The sequence below is a fragment of the Pocillopora damicornis genome, chromosome 12, assembly GCF_964200805.1.
Source record: "Pocillopora damicornis chromosome 12, jaPocDami1.2, whole genome shotgun sequence".
NCBI classification, from domain to species: domain Eukaryota; kingdom Metazoa; phylum Cnidaria; class Anthozoa; order Scleractinia; family Pocilloporidae; genus Pocillopora; species Pocillopora damicornis.
Window position 1 is genome coordinate 10,402,726 of NC_142681.1, and position 12,056 is coordinate 10,414,781.

Below are 12,056 nucleotides of genomic sequence, written 5' to 3' on the forward strand. Positions count from 1 at the left end.
TACAAGCCTGTTTCGTGATTACTTACTCATCAGGGGATTTTATTGTGAAGAATATTCATAACCATCATTTATATAATGTACAAACTTGCATAAAGGCATGACATGAAATTTCAATGCTTTTTTCAATTGTCACACAGTAATTGTTTGTTTCTGTGGTGGTATGAGGACACGTCTTCATTACATTTTGTGAGTGATGATAATTCAGGTTGGTGGATGATAAGTAATTTTTCTTTGAGGCAGAGGTTGCATCTTTTGCTTGTGTTGTTGTAGGGTGATCTTGATGAAAGGATGTGACATAAAATAAAGTGGTCAATTTGATTTTCTTTAAAGGCCCAGATATGTTTGCTGAGTTCGGTAGAGTTTCTGTGCTTTTTGTGTTGGAATGATGTGGTGTGGTTTCTGTATCTAGTCTTGAAGTCATTTTCTGTAAGTCCGATGTACGTTTCAGTGGTGCTTTTGTCCTTACGTGTGACTGTGGATTGGTAGATTGGTGATGACTGGAGGCAGTTTCCGTTAAGTGGGCATGTGTTCTTCTGTTTGCAGCTGCAAGTTTTGGCGTCTTTTGTGTTGGTGTTATTTGCGGTGTTATTGAAGGTTTGGATAAATTTAAAATGCGTTTGTTGTGGTTGTCGATGGTCTGCTTAGTGTTATTCATACAGCTATAGCAGGTTTTGATTGTGTTACAATTAAAGATTCTTTTAAGTTTGTGGTCTTTTGGGAAGTGCTTGTCTTCTATGGCGAGGAATCTGTGTCTGATATTGGTGCTGACATTTTTGCTGAATTGGGGGTTGTACCAGAGTATGTTGTTCCGTTGATGTTTGTTAGTCATGGGTGGTTCATAATGTAGAGATGACTGGTATCCGCATTTGTTGAGTGCTTTTTGATATAGAGCCGCTCCTCCATATCAGAAAGCACTTGATGAATGCTTTTTGATATGGAGGGGCGGCTCTATATCAATAAGCACTTGAAGAATGCAGATACTGGTACACTCTACACTACAAACCACCCACAACTAACAACCAAAAAGCAGACAACGGAACAACATACTCTGGTACAATCCCCCATTCAGCAAAATTGTCAGCACCAATATTGGACACCAATTCTTTGCCTTAGTAGATAAGCATTTCCTGAAAGACCACAAACTCAGAAGAATCTTTAATCGTAACACAATCAAAATCAGCTACAGCTGCATGAATAACACTTGACAGATCATCAACAACCACAACAAATGCATCAGAATTTCATCCAAACACATCAATGACACCATAGATAGCACCAACACAAAAGACAGCAAAACTTGCAGCTGCCGACAGAAGATCACATGTCCACTTGATGGAAACTGCCTCCAGTCATCACCAATCTACCAAGCCACTGTCGCACGTGAGGACAACACCACCACTGAGACATATATCAGACTTACAGAAATGGCTTCAAGACTGGATACAGAAACCACACTGCATCGTTCTAACACACAAAACACAGAAACTCTACCGAACTCAGCAAACATATCTGGATCCTTCAAGAAAATAACATTGACCACTTTATTTCATGGTGCATCCTTTCATGAAGATCACCCTACAACAGCGCAAGCAAAAGATGCAACCTCTGTGTCAAAGAAATATTACCTATCTTCCACCAAGCTGAATTATCATCAGTCAAGAAACGTAATGAAGTTGTCTACTGTGTAACAATTGAACAGAGAATTGAAATTTACCATGACGCCTATTTGTATATTTGAATAATAGGTGTGGATATGCATATTATATATACAAATTCTTTGTGGTTTACTTTGGCATTTATGGGAATAACAGAAATTCGGGGGAGGAAAAGATGGCAAAAAAGGAGATAATACGCGAACATCTGGGCTTCATAAAACATTTTAGAGGTGACCTAAATAGTTAAGGGAAAGGTATGCCTCCTTAAAGAAAATGTTTGAATTTGGAAGCAAAATGTTTATTATATGAGGGCTCAAAGCTGTTCATTGCATTATGCAACTGTGTGGCATTGCATACTAGCAGCTGTTTCTTAAAATAGGAGAAACCTTGTCCCTGCAGGGCTGGAGAGATGTGTTGAACTTCTTAGTGTTTGTCAGCATTAGAGTGGCAAATTTTTGGGCATGGTGCTACTCATGTGTGTCATCCATGTACAATTATATCACTACCCATTACAAATAAGAAAGTAAAAAATTGATAAAGGCTAAAATTACAGTAGAAAAAATCAAAATACAGTCTGGAATATCTATACAAAGACAAGTCTAACCCCTTGGTATGACTCTATCTTGATTGCAAAATGTGATTATCAAGATATCAAGACCAATAAAAGGAATTCTTTGGTCAAATAAAAATAGTTCAAAGTATTGATTTAAAATCTATTTACATAGCCCTGACAGTGTTTTTTCTCTTGGCATATGTGTCTAATTTTCATTAAATTTGTTTATCATTCCTTCAACTGTGTCATTCTATTAAATCTCCAAGGGGCATATGTATTACTGACAATGTATGGTGCACAGCATCTAGTTCTCTTTGCTCACTTTTACAAAGTTTCTTTCACTTGTTTACTTTGATTTACCGACCTTCATAGATTGCTGTCTAAATTGCATAGGAAGCAAATATTTGTTTCCTTTTTCTGGCTGGTAGTGGTATTTAAGGTTTGAAATTATTGGTCTCAGTTCCTGGTGACTCAGTGACCATTTTTTTACGCATAAAATGTAATACTTTATACACCGTTGTACATTACAAATTTAAAATACAAAATACTTGGAACACTGAGGAATAGTTCAAAGAAGAGCCAGGAGGCCAAATAGCTGCTAAGTTTGGATTGGGATTTTGTGACTGGGCAATATGTATTAGTCAGCATACAGGGTAAAATGCTCAGGAAAGCAGGTTTTGTTTTTTTTTGTTTTTGACTAAAACTTTTCCATTTCTGCTTGGGTGGGCGCTGACACTTCTGGTTTCAGAGTGGGACTTTCAGCGATGACTTCGATGTTCCTTTATTGATATTCTCTATTGTTTTGTCAGGGTCAGTTTTTACTTTCTTTGCAATTGTTTGTTCTCCAGAGTTATTGCACACTCAAGGTTTACATAAATTTTTTGGGGGCATATCTGGTGTTGTATCCATGAATACTACTTGCATATTGAAAATGATTTTGAAGTAGATCCACTCAAGCAGGCCTTTCTGCCATAGATGCAAAAACTTTAAAGCATTGTGTTGATACAAATTATTTACTGTTAGAATATCTAGAATGTCGAGCAGATGGAGGGTGCTATCTGTTTGTTTATGTAATGTACTAATACCGGTGTGGCAAAACTTCCTCATGTGTGTTCTAAAGTGATCGATCAATAATTGCCAAGAAGATGCACATGTAAAATGCATCTTCTGGCTCTTCTTTGTAAACCAGTGTTTAGTTGGTAGTGTGGCTGTCACTTGGGATTGAGATTGACAGAGTATTCCATGATTAATCATAACTATTCTCTTGAGGGAAATGGTAAGTGAGTTAGCACAACTCTTGCATCTCCAGCATCTGAACAAGTCATGTGAAATACCATCTTTCTTTTGTTGTATTGTGAACCACTAATTACCTGGAGAGTAACTGAGTTGATAAAGGATTATGTTCAGTGGGAAGACAGTATTGAAAGGAAAAAAGGAAATTTTCAAATCCTGAAAGGTTACTCTCAAAACTAATAGAACTACCTCTATAGGTCTTTTCTAAGTGAATAGTAATTGAAATAAAATATTCTGATGGATGTGGTCTTTTGGCTGGGTTGACTGAATTTGTGAGGAAGCTGAATCCGTGGTGTACCACATTGGTTTACATCAGTAGCATTCTCATGAAACTTCAATAAAATTTACTCTAAAAGAAGCTTGGAAAATTTGACTTCAGATGATTTGAGGTCATTGAAGCTATGTTTCTATGCATCATGACTGCCTGGAAAATTTGCCACCTCTCATGAGGGGTATATTCAGTGCTTAGGAAGCATCCTTTGGCACTTATAGATTTATTGAATTTTGGACCAAAAACCATAAATGAAATTTAAAGTTTTTCCGATAGGAGCTGTCAAAGAAGTACACATTGCTTGCACAAAATGCTTTCAAATTGGAGTCCAGCGTTTTATAAACAGTTACAAATGTAAAACGATGATAAAAATGCCTTTGTTCATTCATTAATCTTCTCTTAGTTTGGACCATAACACTTGATGACAACTCTTTTGTTAAATTTTCCTTACATTGTGATTTTGAAGATATCTCTTCCTTGCCCATTTTTTGATTTATGGAGACCATGACTATGCATGATTGTATTAGTATATTAATGGAATCACCCTCATAAAATTGTGAAGATCCTCATCACTATTCAAAGCTGATGTAATGCTTGCCAATCAAGCAAAGTATTTTCAACTATAAGGGGTTATTTGAAATGTGCAGTAGTGCATCATCATAGAATAATGTACTTTTGTTCTATGCCACTATCCAATTTTTGTTCAACTGTGGACCGTTTGTTCTGACTGGTTTCCAAAATTGGACTTTACTGAAGTTTGCTCTTGGCTTTGCAATTGACAGGAAAATCTAGATTAAAGTAATAAAATATATAGGGCATCACAATGCTTGTGTGATCAGACTGCTGTTAGGATACTATGATATTTGCACAATAACCAACTACCAATTTCTCAAGTGTCTGTGAGTGCATGGAAAAAGATTTTCTGCTTTCCCCAAAGCTCATTAACCTAGTGAGAAACTTAAAAGTTTTACCTTTGCTTTTGCTTATTCAGTTTGCACAATTGTTTCACCTGAGGAGATCTGTGGACTCTGTACTTGTTGTGTAGCACTTCTTATACTTGTTGTGTAGCACTGACAAAACAAAGGTTAATTATAAAAGTGAAATAAGGTTGTGTTTGATCAAAAGGATATTCTTTATCGATCATCAAATCATTTTAAATTGTGTTAAAAAATAAATCAGTTAGGGTAAAAGTTATTCTAAAGATATAAGAAAGTAAGAATAAGAATTAAAGAAACTACTACATTACAAGAGTATTTAAAAAAATGGCTTGAGAATTGAGATTACCAATTTCAAGCGGTTTGAGCTTTTTAAATTAGGAAACACTCAAGTTAACCTCTGATCCAGTGCTCTGATCAGTGGGTATGTATGGGAATGTAAACAGTTTCAGTTCAAATCACTCATGATGATTTGATTGTATGCAGAGTATGACAAGTTATAGGAATTAGCCATGACAAAGATGAAAATTCATCTGAAAACCAAAACTGCTTCAACAGATTATGGTTCATTATCATTTTATGGAAGCATCTGTCAATAATTTGAAGGTCTTTCAAAACACACTCACAAATTTCAAGTCTGGCAACAACCCAAATGTTTTATTCACATTATAACATTGTTTATTCGACAATAGAAAATCAAAGTCAATGAGAAGTTAGCTATTAAAGTTTTGAAACAAAACAGAGTTTTATTAGATACTATTAGTGCATGCCTGTTCAGCCATCCTTCTGTTACAGAGATAACTGTCAATAGTTTTAGAGCAATCCACAGCAGTTCCTGTTGTGTCAACATCAATGGAAGAATTTGAATATAATCGGTTCGATCTTTTTTATTTAACTGGATCTGAGGTAAGTTTCTTCCCTGTCCTACTTACATTCGGCCCATCTAATTCCTGTGGTAAAAGGAAAAGCTGCACAGTATGTATGGCAAAATTCTTATTGAAGGTAGACTTTGACTGCAGTGAAGGAGGGTACATCTGAAGTTTCCTCCTCTGATGGCGTACAGTTAGGTGGTGAAGTTCTCATCATTAAATTTCATTTAAGGATACTGGAATGTGAGCAGAATCTTGCAGCACTGAACAAACAGATGCAAAGGTGTATGTTTAATTAGTTCCATTGGTTTTAATGATATTTGGACAAACTTGACTTGACCGATAAATTTTCCAAGATGTTTTTTTTTTGTATATTAACTTGGGCTGTGTTGAATATTGAAATAAACTATCAAGTCTCTTTTTGGATCATACATGTATGTGTAGAAATAATTGTGTAATCAAGTTTAATGTTATGTTGGTGGCAATTAAGTGACACAGTGTTTAGGTACTGCACCATTATGGAAGAAAGGTTGTATAACCTACATTTAATTCTAAAGAAATTGTTTGAGTTCCAGACTAATCTTTCCAGCAGCAACACTTTGCTTAATGGCCTTAATGACATCACATGAGCAAATCTCACCCTTCATTATCAACAGTTGACTTTGAAAGTCCACAACACCAAAACCTGTGGTCAGGTCTCTCCTAGGAATGTAAGGTCCCTTTCTCTTAGGCACATCATGTGGAAAAAGTGGTGTTTAAACACTCTCCACCATTGTAAGCTCTTTTTGGCATTGCATTTGTTTTCCACACACTAAGCCAGCTTAACATACTTTGCCTCTCTACCCTGCATTGAATTGAGGGCTAATCCATAGCAAAGCCTCAGATGTTAACCTTGGTGACCAACTGTCCTCACAGTAGAAGTGACACCATTAAGCAACAAACAGTTGGCATTGAAAAAGTGTTGGCATCAGATCTTTAGCTTTTCCACTTGTTCAATGTGCACCTCGACGGTTGAGTAAATAGAAACTGCGTCTCTGAATTTGACGACAACAAATGCCAGTGTGAAGCTTCACAACTGACGCCTTTGAAAGAGAGTTGATCTTCAGAAGTTCCTATATCAAAGAGGGAAAATGCCAACAAAAGTACTTTGATTCAAGCCTTGTAAATCCATATGAGAATGTAATACTTTTCTTTTGCCCCTCGGTGAACCACTGAAGAAAGGCCTTGTGTAATCTCTCATACTTGACCTTGTCTTTCAGGCACTTCAAAACTGCTAGCAGAGGGGAACTGCCTGGAAGATCAGAGACTGTTGTTTCTGCCTTGAGGTGACTCTGGTTTGTGTACTGCATTACAACAGAGAGTGCAGCTGAAAATCAGTTCTACCAAGCATCGTTTGTGCTATGTAGAGGCTCTACGTTGAGTAAATCAACATAATTCCCCGACAGAGGAACAAATTCTTGTCTGAACTTGTTTTGAGCAATAAATTTGTAATATGACTACTTTGTTTGCCTATGGGATCTTTAAGTCCTTCCTTTGAGTATTCCACTTTATCTGCCATGGCCAGTCTCTTGGTGTATACTGCTATGGTTACCATGTGGCTCTAGGGCCACCAATAAAACCATGGCTCCCTTCTGTGTTTGATTAACGTTGGCAAAAGGTAGAAAGTAGGTTGCGCAATTGTTTAGTTCTCATAAGTGGGATAACATCCATTTCATGTCAGATGGTATCAGTTCAAATTTGAACACAACCTGTCCTCCTATCTCAGTGGTCAATGTCTTCTCTTCAATCTGTTCCATTTCTTCCCTCGGGTGATTTGAGTAAGATTTCATGAATGGATAATCTTCGCAGTTGGCACCAAGGAGTAAATTATTATAATCACAACTTTGTACTCTGTTCAGCAGGTTGAGAAAGCTAACTAAGTATTCTAAGCAGTTTGTATTTTAAATTTGTAATGTATGACAGTGTATTAAGTATTACACATCATGAATAAAAAGATGGTCACTGAGCCACTAGGAACTGCGACCAACAATTTCAAACTATAAATACAATTACCAGTCAGGAAAAGGAAACAAAAATTTTCTTCATACGTAATTTAGGCAGCTATCCACAAAAGTTAGTTAATTAAAAAATTAACAAAATTGAAATAATTAAATGAAAAATAACTTTGTAAAATATATTAAAGTTCACACAGCAACCAGGTGGACAATCAGACAGTTTGATGCTACTCTGGTTTGCAGATTTAATGAATGTAACTGAAAGAGTTACAATTCATAGACCCAACGTTTCGACACTCCTGTCTAGTGCCTTCATCAGGGGTGATCTAAACGCTGCGACAAGAGGTCCTTTTATATGATCACTAATTAGCGGCCTTTTTTCTGACGAGGTGTAAATAGGTGTCAGGAAGCATTGTTGGAAATACTGATTACACTGTCAAAAATTCCTGCGGATTTCATAAGAGATAAAACTCTTAACGCTTGTGATGAATTAGTATCTTTCAACGTTGTTTCGCTCTTCACCAAAATCCCAGTTGATCTTGCCGTTAAGGTTGCGGAGGAAAGACTCATAGAAGATGCTTCCCTGGGACAAAGAACTTCTTCGCCTGTGGAGGATATTATTCATCTGCTGTCTTTTTGCCTCAAAACCACGCAATTTACATATAACGACACCTACTATCAACAAGTTTTTGGTACAGCGATGGGTTCGCCCGTTTCTGCTGTCATCACTAACATGGTAATGGAGACGTGGAACAAAGGGCCCTAGCCACTTCACCGGTTAAACCCTTTTTCTCGAAACGATATGTCGATGATGTTATTTCTGCGGTATCCGGAAATGAAGCAGAGCACCTCTTGTCGCATTTGAATTCAGTAGAGCCGTCGATCCAATTCACCCTTGAGCGCGAAAAGGATAGACATTTGCCCTTTCTTGATTTAAATGTGTCCAGAGGGGTTCGGGGTAATTTAGAGACAAGTGTCTACCATAAACCTACCCACACCGACAAATACCTCGCTTTCGATTCTCACCACCCTATTTGCCATAAAAAGTCTGTAGCCAAAACTTTACTTAGGAGGGCTGACTGTCTACCATCTTCACTCCATTCGAAGGTTGATGAGAGGAAATATGTTTCCAATGTCCTGAAGGCAAATGGCTATACAAAAACTTTTCTCCGTAACTGCCAAAAACCAGTTACAAATAGTAACGCTCTTGATGAAAGGGAACCAAGCGACTGGTTTTGCTGTTATTCCTTACATACAGGGTGTTACAGAACCCATCAAGAGAATTTTGAATAGCCACAACGTGAAAGTTGCTCAAAAACCTTTTCAGACTTTGGGGCACATTTTCGCCAAACCTAAGGATCCTGTCACAAAAGAACAACGAACCGACGCCATTTATTCTATTCTTTGCAATGACTGTGACAACGAATACATAGGACAGACCAAACGTCAGTTTGGTACACGGTTAAAAGAGCACCAAAAAGCGGTTTTTCTTCGCAAAAAGGAAAATTCAGCTTTATCGGAGCATACATGCCTAATCAACCATACAATTGGGTGGGATAATTCTAAAATTATCACCACTAATCGGCGTTACCACCAGCACCTTTGTTTGGAGGCTTGGCATATTAACTCTGCCCACGCTCCTTTAAATCTTGACGATGGCGGTTTGCTTCCTGACGCCTATTTACACCTCGTCAGAAAAAAGGCCGCACTAGACAGGAGTGTCGAAACATTGGGTCTATGAATTGTTAAATCATTAAATCTGCAAACCAGAGTAGCATCAAACTATGTCTAACTTTGTAAAAGTGAACAAAGAGAAGTAGATGCTGTGTGCCATACACTGTCAGTCATGTATATGCCCTTTGCAGATTTAAGAGATGGATATAGTTGTACTATTGATAAACAAATTTGATGAAAAGTTTTTGCATCCAATACACAAAGGCCTGCCTAAGTGGATCCCTTCCGAAACCATTTTCAATATGAAAGTAGTATTCACGGATACAACAGATATGCTTCTTATTATTAGTTATATGAAATGATAGAGAATCGTAATGAGGGACTTCAGGTTACAGAGAACTATTTGGAAGTCTTTACCGAAAGTCCCACCACACAACCAGAAGTGCCAGCACCCACACAAGCAGAAATAGAAAAGTCTTATTTTACCAAAGCAAATGCAAAGGAAAGCCTGTTTGCTGAGCATGGTACCTCCGTTTGCTGACCATTACTTGTTGCCCAGTTGCAAAATATCAATTTGCATCTTATCAATTATCAAGTAGCCTTCTGTGTTGCATTATAAGAGTGGGTAGTTTGTTTCGAAATGGCGCGAAAAAAGTCTGCAAAGGCCTCTGGGCTCTGCCTTATTGGGATTCAGTCTATATATTAGCTTTTTGTTGATATGTGATAAAGGCAATTGAAACTTGCATAGCTGGAAAAAAATGGCATGATAGGGAAAAAAAAATGCAGTGCCAAGTAATGGTGGTGAGGGCTTTAAGTAATCATTTTCTATGAACTTTTTTTGGAGTGTAACGAGTAAGAACAATCTTATTTAGGATGTAGAATAAAATGTTTCCTTCTTTATACACAGGAATCATACACTATTTCTTTCAGCATACTGTTATCATTTGATCCCTAAGTGGTGAAACTGTAGACTTTCCATACCTGTTGGCTTGTGTTCATTGGCATAAAGTCCACCCACACTCAGGGTTTTATTGTGGTCATAGCCCAACAACCTGTATTAACTTATTGTCATTGGTTGCTTATTGTTAGACGCATGTCAAGGTATTAAGGACAATAATACATTTTTTTGGTTATTGCACGGTATTTACTCATTTTTGTCTTCTGGTACATGTGATCAGACAAATGAGGCAATCATTAAAATACCTAACTATCAATAGCCATACAATTGTGGATATTATCAAATAGTTCCATTATAGCCACTTCAAAAATACCTCAAACTCTGGCAAACGTAAATGATACATCTGCTTAAGAGATAAACTGGAGCAAATGATCCAATCAACATAATGGAGCCATTTGGCACAAATGATCAAACAGGTAAAAGGGAGTCAAGTGATGTAAATTAGCATCCAGTAGTCCAAATGACCTATTTGAAGAAACAAATGACCTCTTTGGCTCAAATATTCCAACCAGCATGGATAGCACAAATAGCCCAGCCGATACAAAGTACCTAGATGATCTAAAGAAACCAATGACCTAACCAACAAAGATAATCCAAATGGCTGAAATGAATGAAGTTGACAGAATGAACCAAGTGACCAGACAGCCATAATTTGCATGAGTTACTGGAATGTGTAACCAACACACACAGAAGAAAAAACCGTTAATGGTGGAGATTATGGCCAGTTTGAAATATATATACATTGTTATGGAGAGCGCCCATATTTTATTTAGAGTGCGTTGCGTTACATAATTATTAAAAATAGAACGAAGAAGTTTCTAGAACATTTAGTCATGATGACTAAGCGAGAACTTTAAGGAGAACCTTCTAGAACCGTGACTCAACATATTTTTGTTATGATGTAATCATAGTGTAATGTTTCTAAAAATAACAATATTACAGATCTCTAGAACATTCTAGAACTTTTCCGAAAGATATATAAGGAGTCACGCTAGCTTAAAGAAGGGGGGGCCTTTTAGTGAGCTATAACTGCTGTTGCGAAGAGCCTAGAGGAGCGAGAGCCGGACAGAGTTGTTTACTGGAATTGAAAGCCGTGTGGAAGGCTACGTGAGAGAAAGAATTACGGACGTCGACAGTTTGTTAAAGATTTTCAAGAGAACTGTGAGTTGTGCGGTGGTGCACTGAGATTTAAGTGATATTATTTGTAAAGGGCTCTAAGTTATAGGGATACTGATTGTATTAGCATTTATATCGCTCCGTAGATAAGTGAAAAAGATAGTTATTGTATTGGTTGTCGATATCGCTTCGTAGTTATTACGTTGGTCAATAAAATAGTTGAGTTGTACGAGTTGTATCTTTCTGGCGGTTTGGAAAATACCGTAACAACATATAATATATATACTGCCCAAAGTAATGTCTATAGGTTTTAAGATCTTATATCATACCAAATATATCCGGGTGAGAGCTTCTTTCTAAATTTGTGAAATTACTTGTACAACAATCCTTTCACGTTGTGTATGGTCAAGTATAATTTTAATTACACGTAAGGGTAAGGACAAGTATGTCAAGTATATCCTTAACCATCTAAAGTGTTATATATCAGTATATCGTTCCATATGCTTAGTGTATACTGCCTCATTATACCACCTTATATTCGACGTCATACAATGCAATTTGCCAAATACTTTGTCATAAATAACTTCTTTGGGTATAAAAGATTATATCATACCAAATATGTCCAGTTCAGAGCTTCTTTCTAGGTATGTTAAATTACTTGTACAATTAACCTTACACTTTGTGTTACGAAAGTATAACTTTCAGTACACACGGACAAGAAGGAGAGGTATACTGAAG

General features: G+C 37.0%; 1 pseudogene; it reads right to left on the reverse strand.

The window, feature by feature from the left end:
• Positions 1 to 6,267: 6,267 nt before the first annotated feature.
• On the reverse strand, positions 6,268 to 7,170 carry LOC149036422 (uncharacterized; annotated as a pseudogene).
• Between the last annotated feature and the right edge of the window lie 4,886 nt (positions 7,171 to 12,056).